At 38.5% G+C, this 25,110-nt stretch overlaps 1 long non-coding RNA gene across 2 annotated transcripts in view; it reads left to right on the top strand.

Annotated features, from left to right (window-relative positions):
• LOC139021731 (uncharacterized) overlaps positions 1–25,110 on the top strand; it is a 40,021-nt gene that overhangs the window by 7,796 nt on the left and 7,115 nt on the right. Inside the window, exons 3-14 of one of the 2 annotated variants that reach the window (XR_011473542.1) lie at positions 10,181–10,292; positions 12,313–12,486; positions 12,902–13,027; positions 14,658–14,712; positions 16,147–16,371; positions 17,149–17,212; positions 18,812–18,949; positions 21,404–21,555; positions 21,861–22,008; positions 22,666–22,754; positions 23,541–24,028; positions 24,546–24,656. This is a non-coding gene — a long non-coding RNA (uncharacterized lncRNA). The remainder of the gene's footprint in view (positions 1–10,180; positions 10,293–12,312; positions 12,487–12,901; positions 13,028–14,657; positions 14,713–16,146; positions 16,372–17,148; positions 17,213–18,811; positions 18,950–21,403; positions 21,556–21,860; positions 22,009–22,665; positions 22,755–23,540; positions 24,029–24,545; positions 24,657–25,110) is intronic. The other variant, XR_011473543.1, reaches the window with a different exon arrangement.

The following is a 25,110-nucleotide window of genomic DNA, read 5'->3' as shown; positions in this document are numbered from 1 at the left end:
ATGTCATCGGTAACTCGTTTATTATGTAATACATGATATTTAGTCTTCATGTGTTTGAATGTTTTGGGGTATTTTTTTTTATATTTGACCTCTAATTTCATGTCATTGTAATCTTAGAAGATGCTTGATATGATTTCAATCCTCTGGAATTTGTAGAGATTTGTTTTGTGCCCTACCATGTGGTCTGTCTTTGAGAATGTCCCGTGTGCACTTCAGAAGAATGTACATGTATCTTTGGCGTGAAATGTTCTTTAAATGTCTTCTAAATTCATTTGATCCATTGTGTCATTTATGGTTGCGGTTTCCTTATTGATTTTTTTGTCTAGAAGATCTATCCAGTAATGCCAGTGGTGTGTTATAGTACGCTACTATGACTGTATTGCTGTCAGTCTCTTCTTTAAATCCTCTAGAAGTTAATTTATGTATTTGGGTGCTCGTATATTGGGTGTGTATATATTTACCAGGGTTATATCCTCTTGTTGTATTGATCCTTTAAGTTTATTGACAAAGCCTTCATTGTCTCCTGTTATGGCCTTCATTTTGAAATCTATTTTGTCAGATATGAATATTGCTACCTCCATTCTATTTTTTATTTCCATTTTCATGGAAAAATTTTTCCCATCCCTTCACTTTCATTCTGTGTGAGTCTTTTGTTTTGAGGTGGGTCTCTTGTAAGAGCATATATATGGGTCATGTTTTCTTATCCCTTCACCTACCCTATGTCTTTTGGTTTGAGCATTTAATTCATTTACTTTTAAGGTTATTATTGCTAGGTATTTGTTTATTACCATTTTTATTCTTTATGCCTGTGTTTCTCCCTTTTTTCTCTTTCTTCTTTATATAAGTCTCTCAGCATTTCTTGCATTGTTGTTTTGGTAGTAATAAACTCCATTAGCCATTTTTTGTTTGTTTTTTGTCTGTACAGCTCCTAATTTCACCTTCAATTTTGAATGATAGCCATGCTAGAGAGTCTTGTATTCTGTCCTTTGCTTCTCATTACTTTGTATACTTCATGCTACTCCCTTCTGGCCTGAAGTGCTTCTATTGAGAAATCAGCTGATAGTCTAATGGGAGTTCCCTTGTAGGTAATTTTGTCTCTCTCTCTTGTAGCCTTTAAGATTCTTTCTTTGTCTTTACATTTGCCATTTTAATTATGATGTGTCTTGGTGTGGGTCTTTTGGGATTCATCTTGATTGGGACTTTTTGTGCTTCCCCAAGTCAGGTAAGTTTTCTGTCATTTCTTCAAACAGGTTTTCTATTGCTTGCTCAACTTCTTCTCCTTCTTGAGCCCCTATTATGTGTGTGTTGTTTCTTTCAGACTGATCCAAAGTTCCCTCAAACTCTCCTCCTTTTTCATTTTTTTTCCCAGTTGCTGCTCTGTTTGGAAGTTTTTTTACCTTGTCTTCTAACACACTGATTTGGTCCTTAGCTTCTTCTAGGCTGCAGTTTAATACGTCCAGGCTGTTCTTTAATACACTTAGGTCATTCTTCATTTCCCCTTGATTCTTATCCATGTTGGTGCATTTGTAATTCAACTTCTTATAATTCTCATCAAGTTGCTTGTAATTCTCAGTCAAATGTTTGAGCATCCTTATAATCATTACTTTCCATTATGTATCTGAGAAATTACTTGCCTCCATTTAATTTAGTTTCTTTTCTGGCGATTCCTCTTTTTCTTTCCTTTGGGGATTCTTTGTCTTCCCATTTTAGCAGTCTGGTAGATTGGGGAGCTGGGTGAGGCAGGTGGTTTCCCAGCAGGAGTCCGTGTGTTCAGATGTAACTAGTCCCAATGGATCTCAGTGGTGCATCTGATCTTCTGATGGCCCTGGTTTAGGCATATCTGGTCTCTGTGGCAGGTCCCTGCATCAGGGGGCTTCAGGTAGCATCTACCTGGCAATGTCAGGCAGTAGAGCCATTTCTACACAGTAGGTCATGATGGCAGATCTGTGCGTCTGGGGGTGTTGGGGAACAGGGCGCTAGGTTAGGTGCACCACATCCAGGTGGTGGGACCAGTCATCCAGGGACACTGGGTCAGGTGTGCTGGTTTGGGTGGCCAGTCCCTGTGTCGAGGCTGGGCATGTGTCAGGGTGGTGGTTGGGGGATAGGGGCTCCACTGTTGAGGGAGGAGGGTCAGGCTGGGCATTGCTCCGTTCATGCAAGAGGCAGGCCATTGCCTCGCTGGCCTCTATGGAGGGGTGGGCTGGTTCCTCTGCCCACAGAGGGGTTGGGGCAGACTGAGCACACTCTGCTCATGAGGTGGGGTTCCTGGCCCTCCCTTGTGGAGGGGGTGGGGCCTGCTGCTCACTGACAGGCTGGGGCAAGCTGGGCACTTCATTGCCCAGTAGTTGGCAGGGTGCCCCATTAGTCCCCATGGCAGGGCCAGCCTGTCACTCTGCCCATGAGGAGGCTGGGCAGGTTAGGGCCCCTGTCACCAATATGGCAGGTTAGCCCCTTGCACTGCTGGCCATTCCTACAGGTGCACAGTTCAGGTAACTGAGCACGGAGTGCTGGTCTGTGTGCCCGGAGACTTGGGGTCTCAGCAGTGGGGTTGGGTGCCTCTGTCAGGGACACAGAGGTGCTGGGGCAGGGTGCTGACTGCACCTCCTCCCATGGGAACCCTACACTTTCTCACAAATGTGCTCTCTCCCCTAAAGTGGAGAGCAGTGCCTGCAGTGGCAGCTGCTCTGCCTGGAGTGCCCAGTGGCCTCCCTGAGCTCCTGCTCCCGCTCCCACAAACATGCCCTCCCATCTCACACGTGCACACACTCCCTTTCACACGTTCACCCTCTCACATGCTCACCTACTCCAGACCTTCCCTCTTCATGATCCTCAGGCCCCAATAAGCTTTCTAATGACCTGAGAGTTATGTCAGTTGCCTAAACCTCATCCAGCACAACCAGTGATGAACCTGAGGAGGGGCAGTGAAGAATTAAAGAAACAAAAAAGAGCCCTAGCTGGTTTGGCACACTGGATAGAGTGTCAGCCTGGAGACTGAAGAGTCCCAGGTTTGATTCTGGTCAGGGGCATGTACCTTGGTTGTGGGCACATCCCCAGTGGGGGGTGTGCAGGAGGCAGCTGATCGATGCTTCTTTCTCATCGATGTTTCTGACTCTCTATCCCTCTCCCTTTCTCTCTGTGGAAAATCAATAACATATATTTTTTAAAAAAGAAACAAAAAAAGAGAATATAGTTGGGGCCAAGTGGATCACTGTGCCTGGATGAAGAAACAGTGACACAACCTGTAAGCTGAATCTTTATTTTATAGTCAGATCACACAAAGCAAAACAAGGGAGTGGTCAAGATATTTACAATGTTCTTGTGGGTTTCAAATCTACTTCTTTTCTGTTTTTGCAATTCTCTGAACTCTATCAAGCTTTGTTTTGGCAGCACTTGCTGCACCTCCTGCAGCTTAATCCCTCAGCTACCTAGGACTACAAGGTCAGACTATAAGAGCTTATATACAACCATAGCCTTTGGCTATAATTGTGCTGGGAGGGCTTTGCCCTCCAAGCTGGGACTTGTATGTGACTTTGCCACAAGAGGACTGTGCTCTCTTATCAGTCTGAGGATTGAACCTGTCCAAATGCGGTAGCCACTCTCCACAGTTGCCTTAGCAGGAATAAGAGTTTTAAATTTAATTCAGCCTAAAGTTAAATGAATATTAACTTTGGATTAAACATTTTTCTCTTTCCTCCTCTTGAAATTTAAGCATTACCTCTCTCTATTCATTTAACCAATATTTGATCTATTACCTATATTCTTTATATAGTTCCCATGAAAGAAAATAAAATGGTATTCTTATAGAAACTCCTTCTTACTGTCATCATCTGAAATGTAACCATAATTCAAAGCTAGTTAAATCTTTGGGAGAAAAGTTATTTAATAATTATGTTTTATTGCTTTACAGTATAAATTAGTTAGTTTTTAAACTACGATAATTTTTATTTATAATGTTTAAGACAAGCCATGAATATTTGGTTACATTCGGGCATTGAAAACATAAATGAAACTGAAGATTCAACTGAACCTTTGATAGATCGTGTATATGAGCAAGGCAGGTAATTAACTAAAATTGATTATCTCCTCAAATGGACTTTAATTTAAGAACTTGACTTAGAATAAAGTACCATGGAGTTAGAACATTTTTCTTATCAGTGTTAACAGGATAAAGTCTTTGAATTGGAGCAGTCTTGTGCTTTATGCATTGCTTGCCTTATGTGTGAAGTGTTAACTTCCACTTTAGGCTTTTGTATGTAGTGCATTTATTGTAGCACACAGTTTGTTTCAAGGTGACAGGGATATTCAAGAATAGTGTAACAACTTCTGCTTGATATTTCATTTATGAAACTTTTAATAGATGAAATTTATTCATTTTGACTTAGAAATCCTATATAATAAAAGCCTAATATGCCAAGTGTCCAGTCGACCAGTAGATGGTTTAACCAATCAAAGCATAATATGCCAATAATATGCTAAGGCCTCTCAACTGCTTGTTATGACATGCACTGACCACCAGGGGGAAGACACTTTGATGGGTAGGTTAGCTTACTGCTGGGGTCTGGCTGATTGGGACTGAGCAAGATGGGCTGGACACACCCTGGAGCCCTCCCGCAGTCCCTCCCTGGCTGGCAGACCTCCTGCATCTTCTCCCTGGCCCTGATTGTGCACTGGTGGGGTACCTCGGCCTGGCCTGCGCTCTCTCACAACCCAGGACCTCTTGGGGGATGTTGGAGAGCTGGTTTTGGCCCCTATTGTGCAGGCCAGGCCGAGAAACCCCACTGGTGCATGAATTTATGCACTGGGCCTCTAGTCAGTATATACTTACCTGTCTATAAATGTTTTCCTTCTTGACTAAAAAAATTTTTTTACTATTATTCTCTATGAAACTACCCTCCCTCTCAAGCTCTTTTATAGCTATTTCTATTAAAATGGATAAAACAATGATTATTAACTCACTCTATAAAAATAAGTACTTCTCAGAGGTTAAAACTCACATAGGTTCTATCAAGCACAAAATAATAACAGTGATATATGTATTTGTAAAGATGATTATAAATATTAAGAAAATTATCAGTCTAAGTATCATTTTATTCATTCAAATACGGCATCTTAGATAAAGTTGTTAAATTTATGTGAATAAACAGAATGATGTCATTCTGGTGATTCACTTAGTGATTCAGTTAACAAGGCTGTTGTTCAGTTGAGTGAATAAAATGAAAAATGTAAGTTGTTTTTTTTTTTTAACTTTGTTTCTTAAACAACATAATTTAATGTAAAAAGTCATTACTGTTATGCCTTACCACAGGGGTCATTTTATTTGAATACTTGTTTACTCATATTTTAATAACTTTATATTTTTTTCTTTTTTTTTTCTCTTTTCTCTCTTTCTAATAACTTTATTTTTTATGAATATCCAAAGTTTCACCTCTCATTGATGGGACATGCTGTTTCTACTGTATGGGATGGTGATAGAGAATGCTCAGGAATGAGGAAGTATATTCTTTGTTTATTTCCCTCTTTTATGGTATTTCATTAGAATATAGTTGGTGGTTATTCATCTGTTTAATGGCTCTGCATTACTTAGAGTTTAAGGTAAGTGCTTTACAGCAGAAGAATCCTTTACAGTTTTCAAGGCACCGTATGTGAGGAACTTAGACCTCAGAGCCTGATTTGGGCTAAAACCTTAAATTACTCCAATGCTCAAGCATTGCGTTTTCTTAATTATAAAATATGGGTAACAGGACTATCTTCTTTAGAAATGTAGAATATAGATCTCTTTATATAAACCAGTACCAATTTATGCAGTAGTATTTATAAGTCTGGAATGCTATTGCATTTGCTTAGAATTGAGAATTACTAGACCTATTGTGATTTAAAACACTTGCTTTGAGTGGTTTTCCTGTAGTACTTTCAATGTGAATTACTTCCTTTAAGATGCTGGGCAAACTTAATGTCACCTGAGAATTGTTAATTGCTAGCACCTCCACAACTACCTCCACTTCTGGTCTCAATTATTTCTTTCCTATTGCTTTGTATGTTGCCAAGGATACTGAAAGGACACCTTTGGCCAATCCATCCAGCTAAGGAAACCTGATATATAACTCAGAATAAGATGGTCTTCAGTTTATATTCATGTATTTACTCATTCAACTTAGATTGAATAACTACTGTAGACCTTCTATTGAACTATGTAGTATAGGACAGGAAGTTCCATCGTCTCTATAGTTCACAGGGAAATATATATTTTTCTTCTATAATTAGATAAAATTGACACCAAATGTCAGAAGCAATGTTACCTCTTGATGTTGTGTTGGCATTTTTGAGCCAGGGGTTATTTTTTATTCACACTCTCTAGGAGCTCTTTATAAACTCTCTTAGTCTTTGTTGGTTAAATCTGTGTTGCAGATATTTTCCCTCATTCTGTTCTGTCTCAGTTAACTTTGCTAATGGTGTCTTTTAATGTTTGGCTCTTTATTATGTTTTCCCAAATAATTACCTAATATCTAACTCCAGTCAATTCTCCACAAATAGGAAACATCTATTCCATGAAATCAATTTTCCCATATGGATGAGTCATTTTTTGGACTCATCTATTCCACTAATCTATCTGTGAGTTCTTATGTCAAAACAACACTTAAATAACTTTATAACATACGTTGATAATTATTAGCATATATTTCCTAGTACTTTTTCAAAATTGTCATAGTCATTTCTACATTATTCCAGTTGAACTTTTTTCAGCTTTTTAAGTTTCAGTTTTAAGAAATGTTTTAGGATTTTGATTGAGGTTACATTAAATGTACAGATTATTTTAAAGTAGTTACACATCTTTATAACATTAAGTCTTTCCATCTAGATTGTTTGTATGACTTCTATTGAAATTATATATTGTGAATCAAATAGATCATATAGTTTCTGAAACCACATAGTTTATTCTACCTTAATTGTTAGAACTGTCTTTTGCTTCACGAGACTAGAAATAAAACTGCAATGGAAATAACCACCTAATTTCCTTCTTGCTCACCCCCTGGTCCTTCACAGGGGCTACGATCATATATTTAAACCTAAATCATATCCTGATACTCTTTTTTAAGAATAGTTTATTGATTTATTTATAGTCTGGCTGGCGATCAGGGCCGTCTTGCCCAGTCAGGATTGCCGGGCGGCCAGGGAGAGGGACCATGGGAGGTTGGCCGGCCTGGGCCACAGGAGGTTGGCTGTGGGAGCACACTGACCACCAGGGAGCAGCTCCTGCATTGAGCTTCTGTACCCTGATGTTCAGTGCATATCATAGTGACCGGTCGTAATGGTCACTTAAGCTTTTATATATATAGATATGCACATCTATGTATATTTTTTGTTAGAGAAGGATGAAGGGAGAGGGAGAGGGAGAGAGAGAAACATCAATGTGGGAGCTCAACATCAATCTGCTGCCTCCTGCCCAGCCCCTACTGGGTATTGAACCTGCAATGGAGGCATGTGCCCTTGACCAGGAATCCAATGGGCAACCTCCTGATGCATAGGATGATGCCCAGCCAACAGAGCCACACCGGCCAGGACAGATCAGGATACTATAAAGCCACTGAATGGCTGGCTTGTCCATGCACTTAAAATCCAAACTCCTTACCCAAGCTCTCAAATCCTCTCGTGGTGTGGTCTATGCCCACCGACCAGCCATCTGCATTTTGTACTACTGCATGAGCTTCAAACTGAGGTTTCCTTTGATTTTGCTGTTCTGTAGATTAATTTCCCATGGTCTCTTTTCTATTATAAGGAATCTCTCTGTGTTTATGTCTTATACATGCATTCTTGTATGTATGTATTTCAGGATTATTTTTGTTTTCATTTTATGTGATTGAAATAGTCATCTCTTGCAAACCAAACACCTAGAAAAGTATTTTACTTATCCAAATTTACATGAGAAAAGATCAAAAGTGCTTTTCTCCAACTATTATGACTTGTAGAAATATATTTAATTAGCTAGAACTAAGTTGCCAGACAAAATATTTCATACTGCCAGTTAAATTTAAATTTCAGATCAAGTATGGGTATTTTTTAGTGGAAGTATATCTCATACGTTATTTGGAATATACTTAAAAACTAAAAATCTATTTTTCATCTGATATTTAAATTTAAATGGGCCTCTTGTGTTTTACTTGCTACATCTGGCAGCCCTAATCAGATTCCAACTTTCTAGCAATCTGACTACTTGGGAATACAACAAGCAACCAGTAAGGGGGTTTAAAAAGCTCTTCTCTTTCAGAAATTAATTTCACAAATTAAAAAGAGATTGGGGTCACTGCTTCCTCCCAAGTGCCCCCAACCACCATTATGTGCCTCCAACCACCATTATGTGCCTCCAACCACCATTATCTGCTTCTGTGCATTTGACTATTTTCTTAGTTTTTTATTGCATTTTATTTTTAGCTATTTTAAACTTATTAAAAAGTTAGCTTTTTTTTCATTTTTTCATCTACAAATCTTTACTTCACTTACTTAAGGACCTTGCATAATTTTATTCCAGCTACTGTTTTCAGCCATCATGAACCCACATTTCAACAGAATTATGCTATTTGCTTCCATGTCTTTGTTCATGCTGCTTCTTGTACCTAAAGACTTATATAGGGACCAGTAATGACCAGTCTTGAATGTGCAGCTAAGAAAACAAAATTAGATTGAAAATTCTAAAATGTAATGACATAATTATTAGAATTTTCTGCTATGTAAATAAACATTTATACTTGTAAATGTTTATAAGAAAAGTCTTGTAAGTCAATAATAAGTTGTAATACATGAGAATATTGTATCCTCACTCTGATTACAACTTTGTACAATAATAAATATCCTTCATTTTACCAATAAAAATACATTTTTATTGGTTTTAGAGAAAGGAAGAGACAGTGAGAGTGAGATAGAAACATCAATGATGAGAGAGAATCATTGATTGGCTGCTTCCTGCATGCTCCCAACTGGGGATCCAGCCCAAAACGGGGGCATGTGCCTTGACCTGGAATCAAACCATGGCCTCTGGTTTATGGATTGACACTTAAGGACTGAGCCACACTGGCCAGGCAATAATAAATATCTTAAATTTGTACTGTAGCCATCAAAAGCAGATCAAATTTTTAAGTATATATCCTGTTTAAGGAAACTAGATTAATACATTTTTAAATAATACCCTCCATATTACATGTTTAACCATGTCATTGTTGCCTAATATGAATAATGTATTAATCAAGAATTATGAATAGCTACTTTACTATACTGATTAACATGATATTATAATTAGACTATTCTAAGTATTTGTTTAACATTCCATGAAAAAAATTATGTAGTATCTAATCATAAAACCAAGTGGTGGTAGCTGGTTTTAGAAATTAAAGTGTGAGAATATTTCTAAGGTGTGTTTTTTTTTTAACTGAAAACATTTATTGCTGCTTACATTTTATAAGACAAGGAGGGGAAATTGCAAGGCTGTATAGTACCATTTCTGCCTGTTTGGGCTGCTCACCCCACTCCAGCTTTGTCCTTTGAATGCTATAATCCAATAACTCTCAAATGTGTTGGTCTCATGCCATTTACACTATTTAAAATTATTGAGCATCTTAAAAAGCCCATCAGCAAATAATGATCAATGATTTTCTTGTTAGAAACTAAGACTGAGAATTTTTAAAAGCTGTATTAATTCATTTAAAAATAATAATACATCCAATACTTGTTCATATATTTTTAATATAAAATAACTATTTTCCAAAACAAAAACAAATATTAAGAAGAGCTACTGTGTTTTAAATTTTTAAACTTCCTTTAATGTCTAGATTATTAGTTGACAGCTGGATTCTCCCATTTATTTATAGATTCAATCTGTTAGAATATAACATGTAATCAGGACAGTATTGAAGTTCCCTGCATTCCACAGCTCCTTTGTATCGAAAGCCACATCCTGTTTCAATCAGGCAGTATTTCTTTGCTTCTCAGTCTGTCTGTGGTTGTATATTACACAAGAGTCAATTTGTGATTCAACCCCTGGGTGCCAATATTTCTGTATTGACATCTGGGGCTATAGTCCTCTCTACCCAGTATTTAGGATTTGTTTTCCCTGCTGCACTTAACACTGGTTTGGGGTATGGACTGCCCCAGAGCTTGTTTTCTGATGGTTTCTCCCTGCTCTGATCCCCAGGTTCCACAAGAACAACTTTCTCCTGCAGTCTCTGAGAGTGTTTTTAATTAGGTGATCTATGTACTGGGCTCAGTATTCAAAAACAAGGCTTTAAAGAGAAAAAAGAGCCAAGGTAAGTGCACAAACTCGCGAGTTTTTCGCCCTGGCACTGCGCGCAACTCTGCTCAGGTCTCTTTGCAGGTCTTTTCCCCCTGGCACAATGCAACCGGTTTACTGGTGAAGCTGCAGGCTGCCTTTTTGTTGCCAGCCCAGCTATGGGTTGATTTCTAGAGTTCCCTTCTGTCAGCAGCCCTGTGGACCCCCTTCAACATTCACAGACTGCGCTGGCCCCAACGGCTACGGATTTTGTGGGGCGCAGACTTCCTCTGAACCTCTAGATTCCACGGCATGCATTTCTCCCTCCAGTCTGGATCTCAGACCTCACCTTTCTCTGGGAAAAATCTGACCTTTCCATGAGAAGGTTCAGAGCTTGTCCTAGTCTGTGTATTCACGCTGCTTGAGACCTGGTGTTTGTGGGTTTGCAGCTGGTCCCTGGGTGTTGTGGTTGTAGGGTTCCAGGAGGTATCCAATTCTTCCCAATTAAAGATAAGGCTAGGCTTCTGATCACAGTCACTCTCCCCTTCAAGATGGCACAGTCTCTGCAGCAGAGCTGGTTGCTCCAGAGGAGATTTCAGCAGCAGTGGAGGCTGCCCCGTGAGGGGAGCCCGGTCTGGCAGTCCCCAACAGTCTCTTGGAGTATAGCTGTCCCTCACTCATAAATAGACACTCTCCGTATGTTTACACACTCTCCTTTCATTCTTTCACTCACACACTGTCTTGCAGCTGCCTTCCCGTCGGCAGCCATCTTCAATCTCACAGAAATTTTCTTGAAAAATGAACTACAATAGCAGAGTTAGGATTCAAAACACTGTCTGCTTCACTTCATTTTACCAAGGTTTGATGCTTTATGGTCCTTTTTAGGGGGGAGGGAGACGAACCGAAAATTAAGGGAGAAAAAAGCAATCTTACAATATGTTTATTGAATAAATGAATGCAGATATTTCTCATGTGGGATACTGGAAGGGAAGGTAGATGCTGTGAACTAGAAAAATCAAATTGAATTTCCCTATATGGACATTATCCTGGAAAAGAATTTCAGGTCCAGCTTTGATTAGAAGTTAACATTCACTAATTTTATGCTGAACCAGTACCATAAAAACATTAGAAAGCATGTATATGTATCAGACAATTAAAACCATCATTATAATATTAACAACCTACCACTTAAGCTTAACTTGAGACCCAGGAAAGGAGTTGGGCATGGTTGGTAGCTCAGCCTTTGGAGGAAGTAGCTGTGCCGGGCAGAAAGGGCCTGAGCTCTGGAGCTGAGAGCAGTAATTGTTATGGAGCAAAGCAGGGTAGAAACAGTCCTTAACTCTTAAGTGTTGCCTGTTCTTATTTGATAACATGAATATATGTTGTTGAGCCCTTTGAATGTGACATTACTTTAACTTTTAATTTTAAAACTTTTGGATTATAAGGTGAGAGCTTAAAGCAAGAGAGGTGACAGTGGACACCAAAGGATCAGGAAGGGATGTGAGGGCGATCTGGCTGCGACATCTGTCACCCCATTGATCGCCAGGGTTGATTCGGCTGATCTGGCTGGCTAGGCGGGTGTCCCCCTCCTCCCTCACCGATCCATGTGCGTCCCTCCCGAAGCTGCGCGCTCAGTCGAAGAGGACGACCTTCCCCCCCGAGGAGAGGACCGGTCTTCGGTCAAGGGTATACGAGTAGCTGCGCTCCCCTGCTAGAACCTCCAAACAAGCTCTCAAAGGATCAGGAAGGATAAAAGGTAGCAGTGAGGGACAGCTATACTGGATGAGAAACAAGGGTCAAAAGAATGTCATTGAGACCTGGAGGGGGAAGTGGTTGCAGGAGCCTGGAGCAAGGTGTGGTCATAGTGTCTAGGAGGGGACAGGTGGAAAGCCAGGCCTCTGGCTCTAGAATGGTTGGTACAATCACTCTTGGAGTTTTCTTTTTCTGGAACCATAGTTCCTTGGAGGCCAGAAGAAATTAGCCAGCTCTGCGCCAGCAAAGCGTTATATGTTGTGATTTGGCGTTTGGTTTGATTGTTGGTTTTGTGTTGGTTTCAGAGAGAAATTATTTTTGGACCAGGCCCCGTGGACTGATTTCCCCAGCTCTGGAAGCTCACGCCTCAAGCGAGAGGAGCCAGCCTCTGAGGGCTCTGCCCAGTGGGGCCCCCACATTCCAACCTGGAACTCCGAGATAGTGGGGCCACGGGGACCAGGGGGTCCTGGACATTCCAGGTGAGGTCTGGGCAAGGGAGTAGGAGGGCAGGGGCCCAGGTCTTCAATGGAGAGTTACCTCAGCACCCACTCCAAGGCTGCTGGCTTTGCTCCCACCAAGAAAGCCATCAGCAGCCTTGCCAAGGACAGGAAGACCAGCTATAAGGAGATGTGAGTGGCAGGAGGCCTTGTCTTACATGGGGCAGGAGAGCCACAGACAAGTCCCATGGGTGTAACTGTGGTGCTTGGGGTGCCCTGGTGTAGCACAGTGGGGAGCAGCAACTGGCTGGTGGCAGACCAGGAGGTCTTCAGGCCAGGCCCCTTCAACGCTGACTGTATGACCCTTTGCTTCTTTGGTTAAAGTAGGGGTAGATAGGCCTGAACTAAGGAAATAAAGCCTAAAAGGAAAGACAAAACTCTCCTTTGTTCCCAACAGGGCGTGCACAAAGCCCACTTTCCAGGCAGTGGAGTGGCTGCACTACTTGATCTACCCCTTGGGGTCCAGCTGCCCATGATCCCAGGGAGCAATCATTTATACCATATGATGACGTTAAGCGAAAAGGTAATTTTTGCCTTTGTGTTGGTTGTCTTTGCCCATGTCTACTTGCTTTTAAAGTGAGGTGCTACATTATACAAAGTCCATTACAGCAATTCGCATTAACATTAACAGCAAAAAAAAAAAAAAAAAAAAAAAATCAAACCCAGGTGTAAACCAAGGTATTATTTAGGATTCATGCCAAGCAACTTCATTTAGTCCAGCTTGCACAGAATCATGGGATGGAAAGGTTTTATTCTTCTTTCTTAAGTTTTAGAAGCATATGAATTTTTCTTTGTAGCAACACAAGATATACTTATTTAGTGAGATTTTATTTACTTAGAAATAAATGTTTGGTTCAAAGATATAAAATTATTGGTGCTGACTGGCAATTAATTATGTTGTGATCTTAACAAATTATAACTTGTTACACAACTTTCTCTGTGGTGATGTTTTGAGAGAAATTCTATCTCATACACAGCAGTGAGAATAAAATGGAATTGAAATGAGTTGACCTGCTTCAGTACCGTAACTTCACTTTAATGGAAGAAGGCTCTGCCGCCTGGAAGACACTCCATGATTTCCCCCAACCTTCCTGTCCAGTCTTACTCCCACCCAGAACCTCCGCTTCCTCCAGTTGGGGTCTTTCATACCTCCTCTCACATACCATGGGAATGCTTCTGTGCCTTTCCTCACCTTTCCTCAAACCTGACGTACTCTTCCCTCTACTCTGCAGTCTATGAACTTCAGCCACATTTCAGATTTTTTTCTGAACTATCATAGCCCCCAGTGAGCTTATATTTACTTAGAATTTGCATTGCCCTTGGTTTGTATAATTTTACTCAACACTACAATTCTATAATTATAGTTTTATAACTTAACTCATACTGGGTTATAGTGTGTACTTCCCTCAAACCCTTTCTTGTTTTTAGTCTTCCAGCTACTCCCACCCTTAAACCTCTCCAGCCCTTGACCTCAATCACTACCACTGAAGCTGGTTCAGTGCATTGTTTTTGAATGGTTTATTTCGTTAATATCGCAAAAAATTCTACAAGGAAAATTTCCGAGTGACCACCTACCTTTCTATGATGTCAGAGTGAGTCAGGCCTCTTGATATTGTATATTTGCCCAGTAAACATGATTTCTTAAGGCAAGTTTTGCTTCTGGAAAATACTTGTTTTTAAAAACAAATCCGTTCTACTAGGATAGAGCAAGCTGACGAAAACTATGCCCACCTACCACAATTTAACTGGGTCACATTCACAGAAACTAGCTTTCCTGCAGCATACTTGCCACTATACTACTCTTCTTTTTTGTCTAAACTTAGCGCTGCCTTTCTTTTGCCTGCTTCCTCAAGTATAATGTTTGCTGTACGATCATTTTCTGTCAAATATTAATTTGCTTATCAAGTACTTTTAAAAAGATGTCCCACCCCAAATTGTCTTCATTTAATTATAATTAGGCACCAAGCTATTTCCCTGAAGACTGAGTTTGTGAGAGCTTTCATTTTGTTTCTGTAAAAGCTCCTCAATGAAGTAATGCTTTATTTATATTTACATTTTCAATTTTTTTTTTTATTTTTTGAAGGGAAACAAAACAATTGGGATACCCTGGCTCCAGTGACTGGAATTGTTTAAAAGTTGTTCTTTGTTTATAGGTTAAGTAGCCTATGTTTGATCTGGAGAAACATCTCATTGCTGTGACCTGCAGAGGTAGGTTCAGGATCTGAAGGAGGCGCTGATGCACAAATGAAAACACTAGACAAAAATATGAATGATTAAAGGGTGGAGACCAGGGGAAGCCTCTTTCTTGAAGAGACACACCAAAACTGGGTCCTGTCTTTTATTCAGTTTTAGATGCCCATCTTGCCCTCAGTAAAGCACAGCAAACAGGTAGCAGACAGACCGTCTCTAAGGTCAATAAAGATCAGTAAAGACCAGTAATGTCCAGTAAACATTTACTTGGAGGCTATCAGGTCAGGTGATTGCTTTGAGCCACCACTATCTCAACACAAACAATTGGTGCTTAGCGTCAGCCCTGCTAACCTTCAAGGTCCATTGGCCTTCTGTGTTCCTTGGTGCATTCTCATGACGGTATTGGCAAGTGGTGGCTTCCTGAATCTCATCACAGCCAAAAGCCAATATCTAAAAGAAGTCAACAGTTAAATGTCAACCTCTAAAAGAAACAGACAACCCTTGACTCATGACTGTTGGTTGCTTCATATCTGGCTTCACTAAATTCAAGACATTGCCCCATAGAATTCCTTGCTCTTCCTTCTCAGGGAAGCACTGGCAATTAAGGAATGATTACACTTTATGTTTTAGACCCCTTGGAAGGGAATAAAGCCTGATGTTAAGGCTGAGAACAGAAACATTCCAAGGAAGCTTTAAATGGAAAGGAAAGCTAGCATCCTATCAGTTTCCACCAAACTGCCCCTTTGCCCACATATGAAGCATCCTCCCATGCTGCAACCTTTTGCAGTGAGGATTCAGGATCTGGAGAAGGGGCTGCACATAAACAGATATACTAGACAAGAAATATAAATTTAGAAGGCATGGGGAGCCAGGCAGAGACCTACTCTCTAGTGGAGTGGCTCCCTGAATCTCCGGACCTATAGCTTTTTATTTACTAGAATATACATTTTCCCTTTAGCAAAGCAAACAGACATCAATGGTAAGGTTTGGTAAACAATAAAGGATTATCAGGTTAGGGGATTGCCTTCAGCCATTTATCCAGCAGCAGGTAATGTTATGCTGATTCTCAGCCCTTGCTGAATATCAAAGCCCATCAGCCTTCTGAGGGACTTCTCGCATTTATATGTTAACAACTTGTTTGTCTAGCCTCCAGATATCCCCCCTTTTGTTTTATTAATAAGTTTAGAAGGATGTATGCCATTTGCAGAGCTCAGTTCCTTTTAAGACTTTTAGATTCAATGAAAAGGGTTGAGTTCTATCATGTCCTTTTAAAATGCTGTCAGGCATCTAAGGAACTGGCTTTCAGTAGGCTCCTTTTTGGCCATCAGTTCTTTGTGTCCCCTTCCCGATCACTGTCCCCTGTGACATGACAGCAATGACATTCCAGTTCTGGATGGTGGACAAACAGTGGGCAATGGCAATGCACATCCGACCTTCTTTGGCTTTGTCCAGGGCAACCTGCACCGACGCACAGCTGATGACTGCTAGGATGGCAAGGTGTCTTTACCATCCCCCATCTCTGGACTATTACTCCAGTCTCGTCAGCGTGTTGCTTGGGGCCACTGCTGTCTGTGGTCGGAGTATCCTGGTCTGTTCCTGTCTCAGATCCATTGTTGCAGTTTCCACATGGACTTGGAGGAGTTCTCTGGAAATACACAAGCATATCTTAGACCAAAGGTTAATAAAGGGACCCTTCCATAAACTAGACTCGAGATCTTTCCATTTAACCAAACCATTTTCCTTGGCTTATTCTGAAACCAGTGTAATTTCATGGGTGTTTTGCCATCAGCATTATAAGTAAAAAAATTTTTAAAGTGAAAAAATTTGAAGTAATTAAGGCTTGATTTAATTTACTTACAGGAGAATACTCCACTGACCCCCCTTTTTTGTTTTAACCTGCAAGGGGGGGGCATGTTTTTTTGCTTGCTGTACAGTCATTTGGCTTTTTAAAATCCTGCAGTGCAGCCTTAATAGCTTTTAATTCAATTCTTAGCACAGAAGTATGACTGCTTTGGATGACTTAGTCTGAATTCATTGCATGATAAGCAACTTTACTATGACATGAGCCATCAGTAAAAAAATTAGTTAATGCTCCAGGAAAAGGTTCCTGCCTAGTACAACTAAGTTCCCCTGAATATTCACTTATTTCAATTTGCCAATTTAAATCAGTCTGAAATAAGGCTTATTTTCTAACTTCACTTGTCCTTGGGTATGGACAGTAAATGACACTAGTTGAATATCTGCTATCAGTCTTTGAGTATATTGACATAAGCTTTGTTAGGGATGCATAATGCAAATTATTTACTTTTCTTTTTGAGGCCTAATGCATTGACTTTTAATTACAGTATTCTAGATATTTGACAGGAATCTCCTTCTGTTTTTTCCCCCCAGAGTAATTTCTAGGACACCTTTTTGGAGTTTCTTTTAAAAACCTTTTTTCTTTCTTTTAAACAGAGCAACAAACTTCATTGCTTTTCAGATCCTGGCCAATACTGTAATGCACACATATCAAAGAAAGGTAACTCTCTTTTTACTTATGGTGTCTTATTAATGGTGAGATTTAATGCTTGAATAATAACTTTTAGTTTACTTTATAAATAGTAGTGGAAGAAATTTTAAAATTTCTCCTTTTTATTAAGCTTAAAATTTACTTTTAAACAGCATTCTTTTTGGCTAGTGTTCATTTGCATACATATGCAAATTTTTACTTTGGCCTTTGTTAAAGCCAATTGCTCATAAAAAGATTGGCTTCTCATATAACTGAGGTTATATGAAACCTTGAATATATTGTAAAAAGCTAATTTATTAAGTAATTAAAGTAGGCATCTTTATTGGAAAAGTAAAATAAGCAAACTTATACATTTGACCTATGTGTTACAAATGCCGTCCCATCCCCCAGCCTATTTAAAGAGCAGGCTGCCCAAGGCTTTTGTTTTTAAAATTCTGCTGCTGAATAATCTAGTTTTGCTTAAGAAGTATTCAGCAATTTTGTCTTGCCCTCCCTTTATAACATTTAAAATATATGTATATAAATAAAATATAGTTATTAATTTTTATTTGATAAAGCTTCCCCTATGATTTCAAGTATATTAGATCAGCCTAATTTAGTTCAAAAATATTTCTTTTAAGAAGAGAGAATAAATCCTTGAATCATTCCAGGGCCCTTGAAATGTCCCAAGGCTTTCTCTCCATTAAAGTCTTGAAATTTAACTTGGAAAGACTATCAAATATACATAATCCAAAGGTTATATTATATACTTTTTGTAATTATTCTAAAAGATATTAACTTTAAACTGGTTTTTATATTAAAAATTTGGTTCAGACCATAAATTAATGCTTAGTTTTTAATTAGGCCAATAAAATATTATATCCTAGGTTGAAATCTTACTACATGTAGTACGTATAAGGACTAAAATATATTTTGAACTACTAATTTCTCCAGAGAAAATAAAAGAATTGTTTTCTAAAAAAAATAAATTTCTATACTTTATGCATTTTGTTATCACAACCATGTAATTTCTCCTAACTTAATTTGAACTTTAAACTCTTAGAAGCCTTAAATTTTAGGTGGCAGGTTAATTACTTAGCATTTCTCAGATTAGTAATAGCTTCACATTTTAAGGCTATATTTAAAATAAAATATAAGACATATTTAATTAATAGATTCAATTCTGTCCTCTAGATTTTTCATGAGGCAAACTCAGATTAATATTTCAGTATTTTGTTATTTTAAAATACCTAGATATTTAATAGTTTTTTATTATGTAATTCAGCAAATTCCAAAGTTTTAAATTACCAAAGTCTTTAGAAAACTATGTTTAGAGGGGGAGGAGGGAAGCAGGTCTTTTGAATTTTAAAACTGCCACATTCTTCCTTATAGATAACATCTAAGGTTACTGCTGCAGGAAACAGGGCCAGCCCCCTCCTCCATCAATATATCTGTAATTATCACTGAAAAGCTCCACCACATATTCTTCATTTTAGCTACATCTATCCATCCATGTTTCAACATCTAAGGCATTTACTTTGGCAAATTCTGCAACAGAGATAACTTACTGGCTTTCAGTGGCTTTAATGTTAAAGTATCATTTTATTTTATTTTCCTTTATAAAAACAGGAGTGCCCAGGACCTGTGAGGCAACCTTGGAATGCAGTCCATTATTATTCAAGAACGACCTTTTATTATGGAAACACTAATCTTGTTGCCTAAATACAGCCCCTATATGCTCCTTGTGTCATTTTAGCCATCTTTTAGGTAAGGTAGCCTTTTTCTCTTCACGGAAATAAAAACATGGCGAAAATGAGACTTTTAATAGCACTCTCAAGTGTTGGCATCCACTTGACAGGATCACCAAAAGACCTAGTAATTAATGGGCTGGGGCCTTTTTCTTTAATTACTTCCCTTTGTCTCCTAGGACATGTACTATTGGCTAAATGTCTCCCCACCCCCACATCTTGTTTGCTCTGGGGAAATTCAGTAAATGGCCTGGCCTAGGTTTCTTTTCTTATTAAATTAAATTAAAGGCATGCTTAATAAACTAACAATAAACAACAAAGACAGATAAAACTATAATCAACAGACAATCACCCATAGCATATAGGCAAGACTTAATAAAGTTTTTTTCATGGATCTTTCTCTCCATAGCATTGGCTAGCCTTTAAAGTTATTTTAGCTAAAATCTGCCTGTCCCAAAGCCTCGTATGGTAATTTTTAGACAAAGCATTAAAGAGTCCTTTTGCATTCGTTTTCCATGAGCCTCATTCAAGAGAGCACTCTTCTGGCATTTTAATTTCTTTATCCTTGAGCGTACAAGCTAAAAATTTACAATGATATTTTTTCCTTTTAATCAAATTCTTCCCCATTATTTCCTGGCTTTAAAAAAAACATTCCTGCCTACTTTGGATTGTGAATTCCAAAGCTTGGTACAGGCTTTATGCGCAGTGAGTGAGTCTCCCCACCTTTTTTTGGCGATTCTCACCTCTCCGGGTGATTTTCCTTCATTTTTCACTCCAGCAAACCTTCGTCTCCAGTCCCTGTTTAGAGGTGCCAAAGTGCCGCAACCTTTTGTAGTGAGGATTCGGGATCTGGAGAAGGGGCTGTGCATAAACGGATATACTAGACAAGAAATATAAATTTAGAAGGCATGGGGAGCCAGACAGAGACCTACTCTCTAGTGGCTCTCTGAATCTCCGGACCCATGACTTTTTACTTACTAGAATATACATTTGCCCTTTAGCAAAGCAAACAGACATCAATGGTAAGGTTTGGTAAACAATAAAGGATTATCAGGTTAGGGGATTGCCTTCAGCCATTCATCCAGCAGCAGGTAATGTTATGCTGATTCTCAGCCCTTGCTGAATATCGAAGTCCATCAGCCTTCTGATGGACTTCTCACATTTATATGTTAACAACTTGTTGGTCTTTGCCTCCAGCACTCCCACCTACATTAAGGGAGTTCCTTGAGGATCCTACCCAGCCAGGCTGCTTAATGTTCAGAACATGACTGACGTGGCTACTGCAAAACAGAACAACACAGGTCCCTGCAGACAGGTCAGGACTGTGGAGTCTTGTACATTGAATCAGGACCTGCAAACAGGCCAGGTGCTCTCAAGTTTTCCACATCCCCACACATTCCAGTCACCTTTCATTTGGGCCAGTTCCTGCTTTGATGTTACTTTAGACTAAAACTTCTGTTTTCCTGAGCAGAAACGTGTAAATGAAAACAAAAATAATGTAAAGACATTAGGACAAAGTCCACACTTACTTCTGTCCTCCACTTTTTCCCTTTCAAAGGTTCTCATTAAGGCATTAACACCATCCTGTTAATGAAAATGGACTAAGAACTCATACCAAAAACAAGCAAGCAAACAAAAACCTCACCACTTTGGTAATGTTTTAATTTACAAATGAAATTAAATAACTGAGATTTTTTTTTTTTCTGAAGTATCACATATAGAGACATGACTAATAGCTGATATTTTTCTTCTTTCATATGCTAATGGATATTGCACAAGGTTGTATTTTGTCTTTCATATATGGAGAAATCTCAATCCCTGTCAAAACCTTTATAACTGGTTCTTTGATACATTAAACTTTATAATTCAGGTCTTGAAAATTTTTCCTGAATATAGTACTCAGACATTGCTGAGTTTTTTGTATTAGGTAAGACCTCAAGGTACAATAACTATTTAGTCCATCATTTTAACATCTGGTTTTACTTCTATCTTTTAGACAAACTTGTTTCCATGGCTATTGGAAAAAGATTTCACATTTTCTTCATTTTTAGGTAATTGAGATATAATAGTCATAACTAATATTGTATCTTTATAATTGAATGCAGTGCCTTGATCTGGAAGGAAATGGAGAAACTCAACATTAAACTCAGCTTTATCCATTAAAACACATTTTATCCTAGTTTCTTTTGTTTGCTCTCTTCCTTTCTTCTCTGGCTCAGGGCCAAGGACTGATAGAGGTCAATGGAGGAATTGAGTGAGGGTGGGTTTTTAGAATAATTAAGGTCAATGGAGGGAAAAGTAGGAATAAGAATTAGCATTACACAATCCAGATCTTTATGTTGCTGGTTTTCCCCCTTTCACACACTTCTTGCATGCTTTATTTTGAATGAACATTCTATCATATTAGTAGGTCAATATTTAAAAATGAAACTCATTACGTTTATGTTTGTGGCCTTTTTAAATGTGTTTGCAGCTTTCTTGACATTCTTATGGCTAATGACCAGGAGTTCAAAGAATCAAATCTCTGACCTGAAGATTTAAACAAAAGCATGGAAAATTTATTGAGACTCCCTGCACGAGGAAGTGGCCCATAATGGGTAGCCACTGAAGCCTTGTCATCTAAGGGTATGTATTTGCTGCAAGCCTGCTTCATAGCTACCCAGGTCCCTACCTGATTGTTCTTGCCTAGCAATGGACCTGGAATTTCCCTGTTCCTATACATCAGTTCACCTTATTGCTGCAGCCTCTCCCTAGGTTCATATACTCCTGCTCTGATTCTAAAAACATTGTTGTTTCTGCATGGTTGACTGTGGTTAGGCTTGCTCAAATTGCCTTGTCTGCCCCTGCCTATGTTCCACCTGCCCTGTCTGCCTACGTGTCAAGCTAACTCCTCTCATTATGGCTGTAACTTGACTGATCCTTATTGTCAGCATTTGGACAAGCAATATAACAGTCTCCAGGAGCGTCCATTCACAGGAAGATATCCAGAGGATATTAACGGAAGGAGGCTACCTCACCAGCAATAAAGTGGGTTGAAAAGTACTTCTTTTTAATCATTGAAGACTTCCAACACTTGATGTAAGCTGACTTCTATAACCACTGGGGTGGGGGTGTGGTTTCACCTTTAACTTGATCATGAGAGATAGTTAATGAGAAATTCTAGAAATTACTGAGTATTTTGGGTCAAGGGAAATCTGACAATAGTTGTTTCTAAATGATACTACTCCCACATTTAAAAATTTTTAATATCAAAATATGATTACCAAATAATTTGAGGATGTAAAGATAATTTCCCAACTGTATCATAGTACTCTTTCTGTGCCTCCAATGTTCTGTATGCTTGTCAAAGATTATGTCCTATAAAATTTTTAAAGCTTGAGGCAAAATAAAGACTCAGCAATATTAGCCAGATAGAATCTTGATAGAACATAAGAATTGTCTTATATTCTAATTTGTTTTAAAAACTATTATTGCATTGATATTTTATTTTAATAATTTAATAAATCAGTTGTGTGTACTAAATTCATAAATTTTAATACATAATGAAACTTTAACATAAATGTGCTATTGTTTAACAATTTTAGAGAGATACTTCTTACAAAATGGTTAAAAATTTATTACTTTATACCACATTGTTACCAAATTACATATTATTATTATTTTTCCTCCTGAAAGTGATTGCTATCCATTTTAAATGTTTGTATTTTTATATATTTTTATTGTTTTGTTCTTTAGGTTGTCTATAATCTGAGAGAATTTAATAAATATGGGCAACATTTCATGAGTCTAAAGTTAGATATCAAAAACAACTACTTAAAGAACAAGTAAGTTAAATATTTAAATTTGTTTTCTTACATGGGATTTGGAAGAAAGTTTTACTCATATGAAAATTATTTGCTTATAATATTTTTACCTTCAATTATGACAGGTTAGTTAAATATGTTTTTCCTAATGTAAATTTAGAGCAGGAATAGAGAATAATTTGAGGTTGCTTTATAGGGCCAAGAAATGGAAAGGGACAGTCCTCTATATGTCAGTGATTGTTAGCAGAAATCCATAATTAAATTGCTATTCTAATGTGTTCCTTCTGTCTGAGTTGGGGCCAATAGGAAGAGTCTTGTGGCAGAAAGATTCTGAAGCTGGCCTCTAAGAGTAGCTTTTTATGATACATTTTTAAGGGCTGACAGCATTAAATTTGAGGAAGTTTGTGCAAAGTCAAAAATAGAGGTTTGATTATATCTAATGCCAATATAGAGATGCATTGTCCCCCAAAGAAAATGTATAAGCTCTACGATGTCACGTGCTCATGTTCAGCCATTACCACCCCATGGTCCAGCCCAAATAACTTAGGAAATGAAGGGACATCATAGTGTTTTCTACTCCTCTTTCCTCCTGCATTAAGGTGAGGGATTGGGCTGCACAACTTGACTTTCATATTCTGTGGGTCCAATTTGTGGTAGTTTCGTAAGCATACTGACAAAGCAGAGACCAGGACTATAGATAGAAGATTTATTGAAGGCTCTGTAAGCCACAGGGAAGCAGGATACATCTTTTTCTTCTGGAAATTCAAACCTGGTGGGTTTTTTTGTTTTTGTTTTTGTTTTTTCCAGATTTGAAATCAATTCTCAGATATTCCAGCCGTCTTTGGAAACTCATATCCCTAAACCCACTGAGTTATGAATAATTACTGTGCAAAAATGTTTTGAAGGAATCAGCTCCACATTTTCCACTGTCTTGGCCATAAGACCAGTTACTGTCACGGAAGGGAGATCTGTATGACTGAGCATGGTCAGAGCTGGCTTACAAGTCCTTGAATAGCACTGAGAGAAAAACTGTGAAATTCCTGAGTTCAAGAAGTAAAAATAGAGCAAGGAGGTGGTCTGGGCATTTCAAAGCAGCTGATGCCACTAGAAGGGCAAGATGCAATTCACCTTCACCTGCATTTGCACTTTATTTAGATATTTGAATATGACAAGTAGGAAATTAGACCAACGTGAGGGCACAGCGGAAGAGCAGCAGCACCTCTGGATGGACAGAGAAGAAAGATGACAGCAGGAACAAACAGGAAGAAAACTGAGTCTCCCTAAACTGTGAAGAGGTCAGAGATACATTTAAAATATGAAGAGAAAAACTCATGTGCAGTGTTTTATTTGTAAACATTTTTAGCTGTCTGTCATACTTCTAGAAGTTATTTCAGGTCTAAATAATTTACCCACATTGATCTTTCTTTACAGCTGTGATATACAAGTTGTTACATAAATAACGAGAATGACACCACAAACTATACGTATGAGTCAATTATCGGCTCTGAAAGAGATGATTGTGGAAGTTATTAGACACCATTTAACTCCCTGATCACTCTAAAATGTTAGTAAAGGTGAATTGGGTGTTTTAAGTTTAGCTTTAATAAAAGATAACCATGCCCAAAACAACCACGCCTGCCTTCCAAGTTAGGAGTGCAGGAAGGAGAGAAGCCCATTCGAAAGCATGTATGACTCCATTCACTTGACCTGGTTTCTGTTAGGCTCTTGACTTGTTCTAATTTGCTTGTTGGTGGTGGACAAAATACAAGGGGTTACTGTAAACACTAATCACAGCAACACTGTGCTCTCCAGGAATGGAAGACAAAGGAGATGCTGCTTCTGACAGAGACTGTAGAAGGTGTTCAGAGAGAAGCTGCGATAGAGGAATAATGGAGCAGAAGCGGAGGAGAGAGTGACAAGCAGGTAGAGTTAACTTTCACCTCTAATCTGGGCTGATAGAGGAGAAGCTTTTGCTAGCTTGGATTTTCAAAAGTACCCTATACAAGAGGATAGTGTATCAGCTCCCTCAAATGATATGTGTTACACAAACCTGAAAGTTATGGAAATGTTTACTATATTTTGGCCATATTATATTCTGACTAATATAAAAAGTGCTGCCCTACTATTTGAGATAACTGCTTTTGACTTTATCTCACACCATAAACTATACTTATAATTTCCATAGATAAATATGATATGACTGATTTTTTCTTAGAATCAGAATTTCTTAGAAAATGTTCTCATTTCACCACTAATTAATTTTGAAGTACTTTTAATTTTAGATAATATATAATATTTTATGATTTATTATTGTTTTTATTAAATCTTTGTTGTTCAGATTATTATAGTTGTTCCTCTTTTTCCCCCCCATAGCTCC

Source organism: Myotis yumanensis, unplaced genomic scaffold, assembly GCF_028538775.1.
Source record: "Myotis yumanensis isolate MYYU_CA2020_CCGP unplaced genomic scaffold, mMyoYum1.0.hap1 SCAF_1, whole genome shotgun sequence".
NCBI lineage: Eukaryota > Metazoa > Chordata > Mammalia > Chiroptera > Vespertilionidae > Myotis > Myotis yumanensis.
The sequence above is the reverse complement of the archived record's forward strand: the minus strand, read 5'-3'. Positions and strand labels throughout refer to the sequence as shown.